Consider the following 16988-nt stretch of genomic DNA (forward strand, 5'->3'; position numbering starts at 1 on the left):
CTTTGCAATCTGCTTTGGTGTTTCCCCTCCAAACCTATTAACACACACTTCTTTGGGGAAAGATAAATTTTACATAGCATAGGACATAATATCTGAAGGAAAACAGCTCCACATTCTCCTAGCTAACTCAGAATAACTGCTCTTCTATTAGGTTGGCCAAAGGGTGACGGGCCAGTCTTGCTCAAAAGGAGTCTTGGTGTCATGGGAGCCTGCTGCCATCTTCCCCAGTGGCTTGGCCTCCACTGCCCAAAAGAAGACGAAATGGAGAAAACTAATGTAACCGCCCCTACTCTTACTCTTCTGGAATTTTACCCAGTTTTCACAGCCATCCTATATATTTTCTGAAAGGGAGGGAAATTTCAGTGTTTTCAGGAGACCCTGGGAACATTCCTGAATAGCAGCAACAACTATGACTTGGGGGAATTCTCAGCAACAGTAGTCTTTCAGTGAAATGATAATAATAATCAGTAACTTTTATTGAGCACTAATTCTGTGGTAGAAACTGAGCTAAGAATTTGCATTTATTTATCTCATTTAACCTTCACAACAACCCTCTGAGGTAGAGAATCCCCATTTTATAGATGAGATTATTAAGACTTGGCAAGACTAATTAACTAGTTTAATGCTGCAGAGCATTGAAGCCAGGATTTAAGCCAGGAAGTCTGGCTCTAGACCCTGTTCCTAACCATTGTGCTAAATTCTAAGCGAGTTCTATGGTATTTCACATATTCCCCACCTTGTTAACACTCCATATATTGGCACACCAGGGTAGCGCTACTACGTAGAGATGCCTTCATAGATTAAGGAGGGGTGTACCCCTGCCCAAAGGATTCTAGGCTGCTGGGCCTCTTGAATTATTTGGACTAAATGTATTTGCTCATTCACTCATTCATTTTTGCTTTTGGCTCCCCGCCTTCCCCCCATCATGCTAGAAGCTTTGCCGCAGAGTCTGTGCCTGCCTATTCTAGTCCCCCCCCTCCCCTCCCCTCCTCTGCCTACTCCTAAGCTACTGCTGGGAACTGGATAACCAAGTCTGCTAGAATTAGACCTGAAATAAAGAATTCAGAGAGAGATCTTCAGAGGGGTAAGGACCAGCAAGATATAGGCATGGATTTGGGATATAGGGTCATTATGAGTCAAAACTGACTCAGTGACAAAGAACGTGGTTTTCATTTATGGCCCTTCAGAGGTCTTCTACTTCCTTCAGAAAGATGTCTTCTGAATAGATGAAACTTTGCAGCAATTACTTTAGGTTATGAAGATAACCCCTACTTCTAAATGCCCCTCCTCCAAATGAACACAGATCCAGATATGTTTATCAGAAAAAGAAAAATATCAACATGTAATATCAGTGAGAAAGTCAGTCACACTGAGGACATTCTTAATATGGGGAAGAGAACCTACTGTTGATCAAATGGGAAAAGGCAGCCCCAAAACCACACCTCTACCTGCAACCGCCTACCAGCACCTGGATCATACACTCTGTCTGCCCTCTTATTCTTAGAGTCGATCTGTCCCTGCTCCTACTTCAGGCCACCCCACCACATTTGCACTAGATTTCCTCCCTTCTCTAACCTACTCTCCTGCATCAATTTTCCATTCTCTACTGGATCATTCCCATCAGCATACAAACATGGTATTATTTCCCATGTTTAAAACAAACAAACAAACAAAAAAACTTCTCTCCTGACTTCACTTTGCCTTCTATCTACTACCCTAATACTCTGGTCTTCCTTTACAATAACACTTCTTATAAGAGTTGTGTATAATTGCTTTCTTCAATTCCTTCCTCCCGTTTTTTCCTTAAACTTACTCTAATTGGGCTTTTGCCCCTACTACTTTACTCAGACCACCCTGGTCAAGGTCACTGGTGACTTCCCTCCTGTGAACATTTCTTAGCACATTATTTTGGTTCATCAGAAGTCTTATCAAGTCTACTATGTGTTAGGCAAGTGGTCCTCAACCCAGGCGATGTTGTCAGCCAGGGGATATTTGGCAATGTCTGGAGACACCTTTGGTTGTCATAACTGGTAGAGTTGGGGCTAGAAGATGGAATGCTGCTAAACATTCTACAATTGCACAGAAAAGTCCCCCACAACAGAGTTATCTGGCTCCAGATATAGTGCTGAGGTTCAGTAACTCTAAACCCTGTGTTAGCGTATACATAAATTATTCATTTCCCCTACGAGATTACATATTTATCATGGGGAAGGCACAAGCGCTCAATACCTATGTATGTTGAATGAATGAAAACAAACAAAACCAAAAGTTGCACAAAGATGTGGCTCAACCAAGGTAAGACCTTCAGGATTTCTAAGACCGGGGGAATTCTTCAGCAAACTTTGACTTAGAGGCTTTGTGTAGGTTAAGATGCAAACACAGTCTTGAGAAGGAAAGGGGGGGCCAAGCAAGGTGGAGATATAAAACTCCTTTATTGTTCCAAATATTCAGCAAAATCTTCTACACACACCTGTGTAAATTATTTTGGGGGGGAAACAAGGAAAGGGATATGAGCATGCAGCAAGGGACAACACATATAGAATGGCCAAATGATCCATAAACTGAACTAATTCAATGGGTTAGAGCTCCAGACTAGAGGTTTCCTGGATAGATTAGGAAGATGATACTATTAGCCAGGTGGGTTCTAAACAGATTGAACTTGAATCTCAAAGAATAGAGTGAGTACCTCAGCAGACATTAGGACATGTGGTAGATTATACTATTAAAAAAACAAAACAAAACAAAAAACTCTCTTCCCTCTTCGCCTCCATGGGGAGAGTGTACTTCCCTGCCCAACTGATGTTGGTCTTAGCCATGTGATTTGTTTTGGCCTCATTGTAGGTGGAATATACTGTACTTCTCTGCTCCTTTACTTTGAGTCAGCCATGTGACTTGCTTTAGCCAATGAAATGTTAGCAGACATGACACAAACCAAAGCTGGAAATGGGCTTGTACAGTTGGGCTTGTTTCTCTTGTACTTCTGCCATCGCCAAGAGAAGAGCTTCTTCGGGGCAACTGCTGTCCTTACAGCCTGGGTCACAAAATGAACACACATGGAGCAGACCTGAGCCCAGTCCACAGCTGATGCCATGCCCAGTTGGACGTGCACCTTAAATTAGAGCCACTCAGCTTAGCCCAGCCTAGATCAGCAAACCCAGCCTACTCACTGAAGTGTTAATGAGAATAAAAAATCGTTGTTTTAAGTCACTGAGTTTCACCCTCAAACTACCCTGGTTTGTGATATAGTATTGTTGTGGAAGTAGCTAACTGATACAGGATGTATGCATGTGTCCCAAAAAGACTTTATGCTAAAATATTAGGAAAAAACATAAGCTACTCTCTCTCCACTACTCCCAATACGGAGAGAAAACTGGAAAGATACAGGGCACCACTTTATGAGGACCGAGACTGAGAAAATAGAAAATATCAGTCGTAGCTGTCTCTGGGTAATGGGATTATGGATCGATTCCAATTTCATTCTTTATAATTTTTAATATTTTCCTCACTTTGAAAAAAAATCACATTATACCATCAGGATAAAAACAGTCAAAAAAAGAAAGCTTCAGAGGCCTAGTGCCCAGGAGGCAACATCTCACTGGCTGTGGCACAAGAAAGGTGCCAGCTTCTCATTTGTCAATGAAAGGGTTAAATAACGTATACTCTAATGTATATTTAAAGCCAAGCAAATGGATTTTTCTTGAGTTTGCTTGGCTTGACTCTGAGCTAGACACTACAGGGAGGCTAAAATAAACAAGATCATCTTAGAAATGGCTAACTCTAACTCATTTCTGCTGGGAAAGCAGCCCCGACTGGTTAAGAATTCTCAGTGACCTGATGCTGACTGGCTGACCCCACTGAGTCTCCTCAACCTATCCCTGGCCCTATGGGTTTCAGTGTGAGCGCTATCTAGTTCAGGTGCTAAAGATTTGGGTCATGATACTGAGTAATGGAGAAGGAATGAGAAGGAAAAAAACAATGAAACTAAACCTTTGAGATAACAACTGAGTTTCACCCCAAAGGGAATGAATGAATTAGAGAGATCAACAGTTTATGTAAGTCGAAGCAAGTCATATGGAAACCCTGGTGGTGTAGTGGCTAAGGGCCACAGTTGCTAACCAAAAGGTTGGCAGTATGAATCCACCAGGCGCTCCTTAGAAACCCTACGGGGCAGTTCTACTTTGTCCTATAGGGTCGCTATGAGTCGGAATCAACGGCAATGAGTTTGTTTTTTTTTTTTTGGTTTGAAGCAAGCCATATATAAAAGTAACAGATTGTCCTACAAATTCACAGGTGGCCTTGGGCCAGGTTCGGAGAGCGATGGGCGGCTCAGTCTGTCCTCTTTCTGTAGAAAACCCAAGCTCTGGGGCTGAAGAGCTTCCCAAGAAACAGTCTGTCATGGGGTTAACCTCAATCTTTCAACCAGGCTAGAAATGCCACTGTTTTGCAGATTCATGACTGAAACCTAATGCAGTCTTCTCTGGACAAGCCAAGTAGATATTGCAGTGCTAAAAATAAAGAACGGGCAGGAAGTGTAATTTATACACAAGGTTAATCGAGGCTCTTTAGTCTGTGACAGGTGTGCATAACAGCCTCTGACCGGCTTGCTTAGTTTCATTTGAGCAAAAGGCAAACTGTAATCAGCTGCAAGGAAAAGTGACACACTGCAGCTGTGCAGGCTTCATTTACTGGACCTGAGGTTGTAATCATGGCCAAATGGTCTTATAAAATCTACCTTACCTCAACAGACCATCCTCACAGGAAAATTACAAAGGGCTTATGGCTCTACGAGGCACATTGATCGTTCACTTACTTCAAAATACATTTATTCATCCATCTAACTTTATGCAACATCTTCTCTGTACCAGGCATTCTGCGGCGCACCAGGGACAAAGAGGTAAATCAGACACGGTGTCTGGTTGTGGAAGTTCCTGGTCAAGTAATGAAAATAGCCATGTAAACACATAAATTACAATACAACCCACAAAAGCAATAAAGAAAGAGCAGAAAGAATGATGTGTTGTAGAAGAGCCAGTTCTCCCTGGGAGTATCTGGCAGGGACTCCAAGCTGTCTGTCTAATAACCACTCTCCCTTTCTTCTACTCTAACAGAACCCTTATTTTGTTGGGGGTGGCAGTGAGCCCAGCTGTAAAAGTAGATATCCCAATTTCCTTTGCAGGTAAAAGGGGCCATGGGACAGCTCTGGCCAATGAGATGTAAGTAAAAATTGTTGGGTCGGGCTTCTGGGAAAGCTCCTTAAATGGGAGAGGAGGGTTGACTCAAGTTAACTCATGTGTCCTTTGCCCTTTCCTTTTTTCCTGCCTACGGGGACCTCGTGCTAGAAGGATGTATTAGTTTCCTATTGCTGCTGTAACAAACCACAATTTAATGGCTTAAAGCAACACAAATTTATTATCTTACAGTTTTGTAGCTATTAAGCTGTGTTCCTTTCTGGAAGCTCCAGGAGACAATCTGTTTCTTGCCTCTTCCAGCTCCTAGTGGCCACCTATATCCCTTGACTCATGGCCCCCTTCTTCCATCTTCAAAGCTAGCAACATTGCATGTCTCTGACCATTATTCTATAGTTATGCTTCCCTCTGAGTCTCCTATTCTTCCTCCCTCTTCCACTTTTAAGTGACCTTGTGATTGTATTGGGCCCACCTGGATAGTCAAGGATAATCTGCCTATGTTAAGGTCATCTGATTAGCAATCTTAATTACACCTGGAACCTTAATTCCCCTTTGCCATGTAATTTAACATATTCACAGATTCCAGGCATTAGGATGTGGACACCTTTGAGGTGCATCATTCTGCCTACCATAAGGGGCAAAGATGCTAGAGGTGGAGCCATCATCTTGTGTCCTCTGCTAAGAATGGCTGAGTGTACAGAAAGAGAGAAACTGCCCGGAGCCTAGATGGAATCATGGAGCCAGTGTAACCACCCTGGATTGTCCTGTTCCAGATTTCTCGTTATGAGTTTAAGCAACTGCTGTGGGATTGCTGCTAATCGCAGCTGAGTGCCATTCCCAACTGATACAAGGTGATTAAAAAAAGCTTGACTAAGTGGGATATGTTAACTGGGCTTTGAAGGATGGATTCGGCAGGTGGAAAAGAGAAGAAAATGTGCCAGGCAAAGGAGATATCATGGGCCAAGGCCCAGAATATCATATTTCCCTACTTTCACCCTGGGCATGAGGACTTGCATGGCCTTTTCAGTCCTGGCATGCTGTGCCTTCCAGTTGATATGGCTCAGCACGGTTCCTCAGAGATGCCCTGAATATTCTGCTGCCCCAACCCCCATTAGCTTACTTTGTGCTTTGCTTACTGCTGTGCCTTGCCTGGCCCAATTCTACCTGTCCTTCAAGCACCTGCTGAGAACCTACATCTGTAGTAAGAGAAAACAAGAGGAGCAGACTCGAGAAGCTGACTGAGAGGGACACTGTGCCACTGATTGTCTAGCTCTGGCTTCCCATGATCCTCTGCTACACTTTTGCTCTTCTTATAGGAGCCAAAACATTTTTCTTTTGCCTGGGCATTTGTCAGTTGAGTCCCAAAGAGCACAGACTAGCTCAAGCTTGGTTTCCCATAGTCTTACTGCTTAGAGATTGCTTTGCCTACAAACTCAGGTGTGCTTCATTTTTCTTTCTTCCTAAATGATGATAAAATAATTACATAATACTACATAATAGTATACTAACAATTCTAATATTTTAAAAATTATATATATTGTTATTTATATAACAATAATAGTAACACTTTAGAATTATTGAGTGCTTACTATGTACTAGGCATTGTTCTAAGTGTTTTACATACATTATTGTAATCTTCACAATAGCCTATGAGGTAGGAAAATTTTTTTTTTAATTTCATTGTACTTTAGGTGAAAGTTTATAGTGAAAATTAGTTTCTCATTCAAAAATTTATACACAAATTGTTTTGTGACCTTGGTTGCAGTCCCCACAATGTGTCAGTATGCTCCCCTCTTCCCTTTCTACCCGGGGTTCCCCATGTCCATTTGTACAATTTTCCTGTCCCTTCCTGCTTTCTGTCTTTGCTTTTGGGCAGGTGTTGCCCATGTGGTCTTGTATACTTGATTTGTGTTATTGTTTGTTTTGTAGGCTTGAAAGATGGACTTTGGGAGTGGCCTCCATTCTGAGTTAGCAGGGTGTCCGGGGCCATAGTCTCGGGGGTTCCTTTAGTCTCTGTCAGATCAATGAGTCTGATCTTTTTTTGTCAATTTGAATTCTGTTCTACATTTTTCTCCCACTCTGTCCAGGACCCTCTATTGTGATCCCGAGGCAGAGAAACTTTCATTTTACAGATAAAGGAACTGAGGCACAGAAAGGTCACTGACTTAACTAGGGTCAGTGCACTAATGTGGAGTCAGGATTAAGATGCTGGCGGTCTGGCTGAAGAACCAGTACTCTTTGCCACTACTCTCAACTACCTGCCTAAGACTGTCCCCTCATTCCTTCAAGGACCCACATGCTTACAGAAGCATAGAAGGTGGAGTGGAAGCCATTTAACCTACTTGCTTTTCAGAAACATGAAGCCCCTGAACTGTACCTGACAGCTATCCTACCTCTGCTTGAAATTTTCCACACGTTGAGAGTCCTCCACCTCCCAAGGCAGCGCCTTCCCTCTTTGGACATCACTGGTCATCAGAACACTCCCTCACAGATTTAGGCAATGTTTATTTCCCTATATTTCACTAATTATCTGAGTTTTACCCCTTCGGAGTGTAGAGGTCAAGTTTAACAAACACCATAAGTTGTAGGAGCCCCACTCTGAGAAATGGGAAGACCCAGGGCAAACAGAACTTATTACTCAGGGTAGTGATATGAAAGGGGGCCCAGTAGAGGGGTTGAAGGTGGTGGGAAGAGTAGAAAAGGAAAGAGACGGAAAGCCCAAGGGGAAGGGGGACTTGTGGGCTCCCTCATGGAGTGAACTCAGCACCAACTAAAAGCTGAGGCAAGCGGAGTAGCGAAGAAATGTTCACAAGATCCTCTGGACCCTAAGTATTTCTGAACAAGCTCTGAGTAATACCAGCATATTCCTGATGAAGGGCTGAGCCTTTACAACTTTTCTAACTATCAAGGGACAGAGGGTAGGGTTACACACATAAACTGGGAACAGGCCAAATACTGCTGCTCAATTGGCATGAGTTTCAGTGTCAACAAATACCCCCAGAATAAAAGGAGATGCTGACAGACAGGCCAAAGATGCTTAATTCAGGCCTGTCTCTTCCTCTTGAATTGCAATTTCATAGTTGAGCAGTCAAGTGGGTTACCTGGCCCCTCAGCCAATCTGCCAACGCAAGAACCTGAGGACGAATGTTTGCTGCTCAGAGGAGAGGAAAGCTGTATGTAGTAAAAATGTAAAGGAGACTGTTTAGTTGGTCACCAATTTCTGTCCTCCTCTACTTTCATAGCAATAGATAGGTAGCTGCCATTGAGTTGACTCTGACTCATGTCAACCATATGTACAACAGAATGAAACGTTGCCCAGTCCAATGTTATCCTTGTAATTGCTGGCATGTTTGAGTCCATCATTGAGGTATCTTGCCAATCCATTTCACTGAGGGTCTTGCTCCCCCTTGCTGGCCCTCTAACCAAACATGATGTCCTCCTCCAGTGATTGATCTTTTCTGATGAGATGTCCAAAGCAAGTGTGTTGGACAACACTTTGTTATTTTCCAAAAGATTTTCATTGGCTATTTTCTGGAAGTAGATCACCAGACCTTTTTTTGCCAGCCTGTTTTAGTTTAGTCTGGAAGCTCTGCTTAAACCTGTCTACAATGGGTGACCCTGCTGGTATTTGAAATGCTGGTGGCATAGCTTTCAGCCAGGACTTTGAACTGGTTTGAACCAGTTTCAGTCATGGCCCAATGAAGTAAAAGTGGAACAGACTCGAATTTTTACAATTTGAGTGATCTGGAACAATAACTGGGACAGGAAAAATTACAGGTTGAAGCCCTGGAATGGGAGACTTGGAAGAGGTGTAGTGGGCCCTTTCAGGGGCCTGATGTGTGAGACTGGATTACTGGTGGGACTGTGGAGACTGGCATACATTCAAAACAGCATGGTCAGCCACCAACTTTGAGCAGGGCACCACTGTTTCTGACTCTGCACAAAATCCGACAGGCAAGAGATTTGGTTGCTACGCAATGCGTATGCTGCCCTTGTTTTCTAAGAGGGAAATCAGGTTTCTAGCAAGGCTTAGACCTGTAATTTTTTCCAGTTCCAGTTATCATTCTGGTTTACCCAAATTTAAAAAATTCAGGTCTGTTCCAGTTTCGCTTCTTCCGCCATGACTGAACTAGGAAGAACCAGTTCGAAGCCCTGCTTCCAGCATCACAGTAACATACAAGCCACCACAGTATGACAAACCGATAGTGATACTACCCCTAAAATTTAGCTGGATATATGGCTACACAGAATAACGTCCGCACTTCTTAGCATCCTTTGTAGCCATATGCATGCATGTAGCATGTTCTGGACAATGGGACATAAGTGAAAGTGTTGTGGAGTAGCTTCTAGAACTTTCTTTAGTCCTTACTTCATCCTTCTGCCTGAAATGCAAATATATGTAAGTGGAGCTAATTCATGCAAGACACTCACCAAATATTGCTGAATTTTGAACAAATGCTCTTGAGAAGTATGCTGAGGGTTTTGGGCCACAGCTAATCCCAGCCCAGGGCCTCATGAATGACTCAGCAGCAATAGAAATACAATGAGCAAAACCAAGGTTTGGAATTCATTACTGCTAATCAACCCTTATAAATAGGAATTGGCTGGAGTTGTGCCCAGCATCACCAAACCCCTGCCTCATCCAAAATCTCAGCAGGGAAGTTTCTACTCGTTACACAGTCACAATCATGCATAGCTTAGCATTTCTTTGGTGTGCAGTGACTGTGATGTTTGTGTATGCCTGACTCCCACAGGCAGAGCCTTTGCCAGCTGAATTACATTAGGAAAAGCCAATATTTGGCTATCTAAACATTTTAACAAGGCAGCGAGCTAATCACCTTATAAACCAAATCTGACAACATGGAGCTCACCCATGACATTGGATTTTGCTTACATGGTGGGAGCAAAAGCCAGATTATATGTGGATCAGAAATGAGCGTGGTGAATTTTGCCTGTCCATGGTGTTCCCCTCCACCCCTCACCACCACCTTGAGGAATAACATTTAGCTCATCCATTGGGAAACACTTCTGCTGAAGTTCTTTATGGATTCCTTATGGATCAATAGTGAAACCATTGGTCAGAGTGTCCCACATCCCTAGGATATAACCAGCCTAGGCGAAGTGGACTCTTGTCCAGCAAGAGTGACTCAAGAATGGACAATAATTGGAGATGAATCATCCACACAGCAGCACCCCGAAGAGATTGCTTCATTAGTTCCTGCTACCTGGATCCCAGGTCTGAGACCTGATTATTCAGCCCTTCCTTCCATTCTAAGAATACTTAGCCTCCTTCTATTCAATTGATCTCTCTCTAAGTTAGCAGAGTCACTTTATGTTAGGTACAATCAAAGAATTCTGATTGATGTTGCTAATGTGGCTTGGGCTCTTGCTACTTAAAGTGTGGTCATGGGCCAGCAGCATCGGCATCACTTGAGAGTTAGGGACGCAGGCTCTCAGGCCCCCTTCCCATGCCTACTAAATCAAACTTGGCAATTTAACAAGATCTCCAGGCAATTTGTGTACACTTTAAGGTTTGAGATGTGCTGGCCTAGACTTGCAAATCCCAATTACTGTTTCAGCAAAGAGAGAAACATGGAAAAATATGTTTTTTCTATACTAAATGTATTTGTTTTTGCACTGTCTTTCCTTTTGTGACATGATGGCAAAAGAATATTGTACCTGTTGTTGTTCTGACTGGGATTTGGTGCCTTTACTTGTCAAAATGAATTTGGCAACCCTGTGCTGGCTTCCAAGGAGCCCTGGTAGTACAGTGGTTAAGCAGCTCAGCTAACTGTAAAGGTCGTTGGTTCAAACTTGCCAGCTGCTTCGAGGGAGAAAGATGTGGCAATCTGCTTCTGTAAAGATTATAGCCTTGGAAACCCTATGGGGCAATTCTAATTTGTGCTATAGGGTCGCTGTGAGTCAGAATTGACTCAATGACAACTAGTTTTTGGTTTATGATGGCTTCCTTTAGAAAACTGTATTTTATTTTACTAGTTTATTTATCTAAATGTTTATCTATTAGCCACTCACCTGGACTCTGAGTCAAAATCAGTGAGCCACAAGAAAGTGCTATAAGAATTGAAGAAGGCGTTGTTTTAGGGAGGGTAATGATGGAGCATGACTGCAGGCTGTGAGAAAGGGGGCTCTGGGCAGAGAGAGACTGGAAAGGGCATAAAGTGAGGAGACAACTGCAGTGCTGAACTGGGGGGAGGGTATGAGGAAAAAAATACAAATGACTGAGGCTGAAATTCCAGAAGGGACAAAGTTCATGAAAAGATTTTTCACCAGACCACCTTTACTGAGGCCAGGGGTAAGAAGTTGGAGAGGGGAGGGTAGGCTGAAATTTTTTCATTGCCTATATCCACTCTAGGTGAAAAGAAGTCTGGGAGCAGATGCAAAGGGTTGAAATCAAGAGAATAAGTAAAAAGTGACCTTAAAATGGCTGAAAGATTTGTTTTTTTTAAATGAAACAAAATAGAAATTTTGAGATGGACGCAGGAGAGTAATAGAGGTGTGTTGAGGCATGGAGGCAGTAAGGTTAGGGAACTTTTCTCATGGAATTCAGCTCAACAAAGTAGACCTGGAGGTCTTCTGCTGGGAGTGACAGAGAAAATGGGTGGTTAGAGACCTAAGAAGAGAGAAGGTTTGGAACGACTGTGTTCGGGGATGTGCTGAGGTTAGCAACAGATGGATCCAGGGAGTTGTGGGCATTCGTGGGTCAGACAGCAGGCCTCTCTAACCAACTAGCCATGACACTTGCATGATGTTTGCCAGAGCTGTTCTGTCATGGTACAGGAGTAGGATGGAGAACCCAGATGGGTCTGGGGAGTAGAATAATGGACATAGATAAGGATCAAGTGCATGATGGATCCTTGGATCCTAGAGGCAGCCATACTGAAATGGCTGGTCATGGAGCCCAAGTTGGGTAGAGAAAGCAGATATTAGTCAATGGATTATGAAGTGCGGGAAGGGTTAAAGACTGGAAGGAACAATGAAAGCGGAGGAGAGGTACAGTGATGCTATGAGTTGGGAGAGTTATTGGAGCATCTGAAGAGAAGGCCAGCTTCCAGTCTGAAATTTTGGAATCAGATCAGAGGCAAGGGTGGCTACACTACAAAGAGAACAAACTTTTTGGGTGATGGTGGTGGAAGTGGTACTGAGAAGCAATGGGTAGCTTGAAAACATTCCCCAGCAAATTGTTGAGGGCGTAGATATAAAAGCAACAACGATAACAGCAAACATTCATTAGCACTTACTAATGTAACGGATGAGAAGAACACCATCCCCTGGAGAGCACTTGGTCTTCTATGGGCAACACCGGGAAAGGCTCACCCGTGGAAAAGGTCAAGGCTATAGGGACACATGACATGGGGCTCATGGCAGGATAGAAAGGACTAAAACCCAGAAAAAGCCATCTCTGTAGGGAAATAATAAATAAGGAAGTCTGTCCTACTTTTCTCCCTACTTGTGATAGATGACCACTTAGAAAATATCCCTTCTTCCCCTGGTTTTAAATCCCAAAGGGTGATACTCGGTTCACTGAGGTTCTCTGAAGAAAGCAGCTGCTTCAGGCCATACTTTGCTTTGATGGGGCTGGCTCAGTGCACAGTTATACTAGGAGAAGGGATATAATGAGTGTTGCCTCATAATCTTCCTCTTCTTCCCTTATTTTGTTCAGAGGCTGTGTGGGGGACACCACAGGCAGTGTAAATGAGTCCCTCAGCCATCTGTGTGGCCTCCTTGATCTCTTCCTGGCTGGCTGAGGCAGTAGTTTCCAGCAGACATAGTAGCACTCAGGAGAATCAGTGACAATGCCTAGTGGAAGCGGGGGACCCAAAAGAGGGGCAACAGGGTGACAGGACAAAGCATGTAAGCAGAGCTAAGACACATCCTGGGCATGGCCAGATGTGCTGGGGATGGAGGGGCAAATATTGGGAGTGGGAATCAGCAGGTGGAACCCAGACTAAGCATACCAGGTATCAACACATACTGCCATGGCACTGCAAGTAGCAGGGGTGCCATGGTGCCTTAGCAAGAATGATCCCAGGGGCTCAAAGCACACGCTATAGAGTGTGTGTTCATAGCGCGAACACATCTGTCTATATGACCTCAAATAAACAACCGAAAAGTAGAAACCAAAACGAGTCATACTTCATGGTCAGTGTCAAGCAGACAAACACACTTACCCACCTCCCAAGCCCATCTGTTTAACCAGCTGAATCTTTTATAGACTTTGGTTATTTTTGTGAACCACCCAGCTAAGCATGGTTGTGGCGTGAAGAGAACACAAATAATTTCCACGGCCACTTCTCTCCTTTTCTACCCCCTCCCCACTTAAACACCCTCCCCCCCCGCCCCCCGTAACCTTAGCTACCTAGGCCTGTCTGTTACTATACCTCTCTTCCCTTCTGGCCCCTTATTTTGTTTGCTAATCAGTGGGTTTTTTTTTTTTTGCGGGGGTTGGGGGTGAAGGGTTTTAGAATTTTGCTTCGAGAAAGAATTTGCTTTTTTACTCTTTCCCTCAACATAGTCACAGTCATAGGAACAGAATATGAACACAGACATAATAACATATTTAATGCAAGTAAGAAAAGAAAAAAGTTTAAACGCCCTTATCCTCAATATGGACAGTCAGGCTCACAGTTCTACAGCAACCCAATTCCCTGGTTTAAATGAGGTCTTCCAAACTGAACATTAGACTTTCCAGAGGAAGTTTAACAAACATTATACATCACAAAGCTCTTGAACTGGTTCGTTTTCTTTTTCTCACTCTGTTTCTGTTTTCTAGGTAGAGCATTGGGAAGGACGGTGTTTACATTCACACAAAGAGATGCTATAAAGTTCATTTTTCATATTTCAGGAAGACAGTGCCTTTGTTTCTATGGTACTCCCCAAATATTTTTCATTTGTGACTCCATTTGTAAGGAAACAGCTTCCTTTTATTGAGATGAATATATCTGAAGTCACGGCAGATTGTTGGTTATTTTACTGTGAAAAAAATGTTAATGTCACTTGAATAAATAGAGGATTTCCACTTCTCCTTATGAAAAAACAGGACCCTCCTTGACTGCAAGTTGTCAGTGGAAATTTAAGCGCATTTAATTTTTTTTTTCCCATATCATCATTGAGACAGAAATATGACACAGGAGAGAATGGTCCTTTTAAGAATTCCTAAAGTATAGCTCATAACCTTTCTCTGTTGAAAAACTCCATCCAAAATCCAATTGAACCTCTTAGCCTAGCAGTTCACACCCTCCACTCTCTGCCCCAGCCCCTTTCCAGCCCTACACCTTCCCCTGTGTTCCAGTCAAAATGGATTCCATACTGCTCCGTGAAAATGTCAGAAATGAATGCCCACTTCAACACTATCCACTGAAAACAGGCCCAATGATCAAAGCCCAAATCAAATTCTCTTTCCTAATGCTTTCCTTGAGTTCCCCAACCTGTTGTGTTCACTCCTTCCAAATTCTCTTGGCATTTTTAACCCTCTTACGCACTTGGTATACCTTGCCTTGTACTAGAGTTTTAAAATGTATTTATTCTTCCCCAACCCTACTCTTACCACCCCGCTCCTGAGCCTAAGCTTTTTGAGAGGCGGAACTATATTTTATTACTGTATCTCATATACTTCCTTGTACATACAGATGCACAACAAATATTTGTTAAGTGAATGAAAAGTAAAGCAAAGCAAGAATATACTTTTAAAGGATTCTATAGTGAAAATAACTTGGAGAAGGTGAAATTAAATATAAATTTAAAAATCTTGGCTTGGTTTTATTTTTTTCCCCCCAAACATACTAATGTAGATATTTAGTAAGAACAAAGAACATCATGTGGACACACAACGTTATGCATCCACCCACAGACCGTACAGCACAAAGAATGAGCCCTAATGTTAACTCTGGATCTACTTAATAATAATAAATCAATATTCGTTCATCAATTATAACAAATGTCCCACAGTAATTCAAGATGTTACTAGTAGGAGAAACTGAAATAGGGAGAAATGGCATATGGGAACTCTGTACTTTCTTTGCAATTTTTCTGTAAACATAAAACTGCTCTAAAAAATAAAGTGTATTAAAAAAATCATTATTGGATTGATTTACATTTTTATCTAAGTATACAGCTGTGGAATATAACAAATTATGGATAACACTGTGAAGAATGGGAACTCCAGAACACTTAATTGTGCTTATAAGGAACCTGTGCATAGATGAAGAGGTGGTCGTTCGAACAGAACAAGGAGATGCTACGTGGTTCAAAGTCAAGAAAGGTGTGCATCAGTGCTGTATCCTTTCACCATACTTATGAATTCTGTATGCTGAGCAAATAATCTGAGAAGTTGGACCGTATGAAGAGAACGCAGCATCAGGATTGGAGGAAGACTCATTAACAACCTGCATTATGCAGGTATGCTTACTGAAAGCAAAGAGGACTTGAAGCACTTACTGATGGAGATCAAAGACTATAGCCTTCAGTATGGGTTACACCTCAACATAAAACAAAAATCTTCACAATTGGACCAGTAAGCAACATCGGGATAAATGGGGAAAAGCCTGAAGTTGTCAAGGATTTCATTTTACTTGTATCCACAATAACACCCATGGAAGCAGCAGTCAAGAAATCAAACGACGTGTTGTATTGGGCAAATCTGCTGCAAAAGACCTCTTTAAAGTATTAAAAAGCAAAGATGTCACTTTAAGGACTAAGGACTAGGATTTAAACAGAGGATTTCCTCTTCTGCTTATGAAAGAATAGGACCTTCCTTGACTGCAAGTTGTCAGTGGAACTCGCATGGCGTTTTCAATTGCCTCCTATGCATGCAAAAGCTGGAGAATGAATAAGGAAAGCTGAAGAATTGATGTTTGGTAAACGTTATGTTTGGTAAAGTAGAGGGTCAGTGAAAAAGAGGAAGACCCTCGATGAGGTGAACTTACACAGTAGCTGCAACAATGGGCTCAAGCATAACAACAGTTGTGAGGATGGTGCAGGACCATTCAGGGTTTCGTTCAGTTGTGCACAGGGTCACTACGAGTCGGACCTGATTCGATGGCACTTAACACCAACCTAACAACATGCTGCTGGGGCGTATTGGCAGTTTTCATTAGTGATTTTGGTACAACCAGACATAATCCCAAACACATACAAATGAAATTTCTCTCTCCATAAGTTTTCCTTAGCCCAAGAGATCAGGCTCTCTCTCCTCTTCTTGTAATTTTTATTCATCCCGGATTCACATGACTCAAACCACCAGAGCTGTGCGCAGTGATTTCCGCTATGGGAAATCATTTCCAAGCTTGACGCAAGCATTTATTTCTTGGGTGTGATTCTTGCTTGAGTCTGTTTCATTAGAAATAAAGAGCTTTGATTATATCAAAATGAGATAATCTCTTTTCAAAGCAATACCTTTCTGAATAACTTAAACACTTTCCTCCCAAGAAATATCTTTTTTTCTAGGAAGAGAAAAAGTCCCATTCAACCTCACCTTTTTACCTCCAATCTCTGACTCAGAGAGCTCCTTCTGTTAAAGGTCAGCACCTCCACCAGTGCTCATGACCTTGGCAGACCTTGGCACTCCATCATTGTGCCCTCTCTCCTGTATCTTCAACCTCCCTCCCAGATACCTTCCTCCCTTTAGTCCATAAACAAGAATCAATTCTCTCCTACACTAAAAACAGGTGAGCTTCTCTCAACCCTTCATCCACTTCTAGTTAGTTACTGTTGAATCTTTCTTCCAGATTTCTCAAAGGGCAATTGTTTTTGCTGCATCTACTTCTTCACCCTCTGGGCACTCCT

General features: G+C 42.6%; 1 protein-coding gene across 3 annotated transcripts in view; it reads right to left on the minus strand.

Moving 5' to 3' along the window:
• Nucleotides 1–16988, minus strand: part of PALM2AKAP2 (PALM2 and AKAP2 fusion) — a 401677-nt gene that overhangs the window by 219863 nt on the left and 164826 nt on the right. The gene's annotated exons all lie outside the window — the stretch shown is intronic.

This window comes from Loxodonta africana, chromosome 9 (assembly GCF_030014295.1).
Source record: "Loxodonta africana isolate mLoxAfr1 chromosome 9, mLoxAfr1.hap2, whole genome shotgun sequence".
NCBI classification, from domain to species: domain Eukaryota; kingdom Metazoa; phylum Chordata; class Mammalia; order Proboscidea; family Elephantidae; genus Loxodonta; species Loxodonta africana.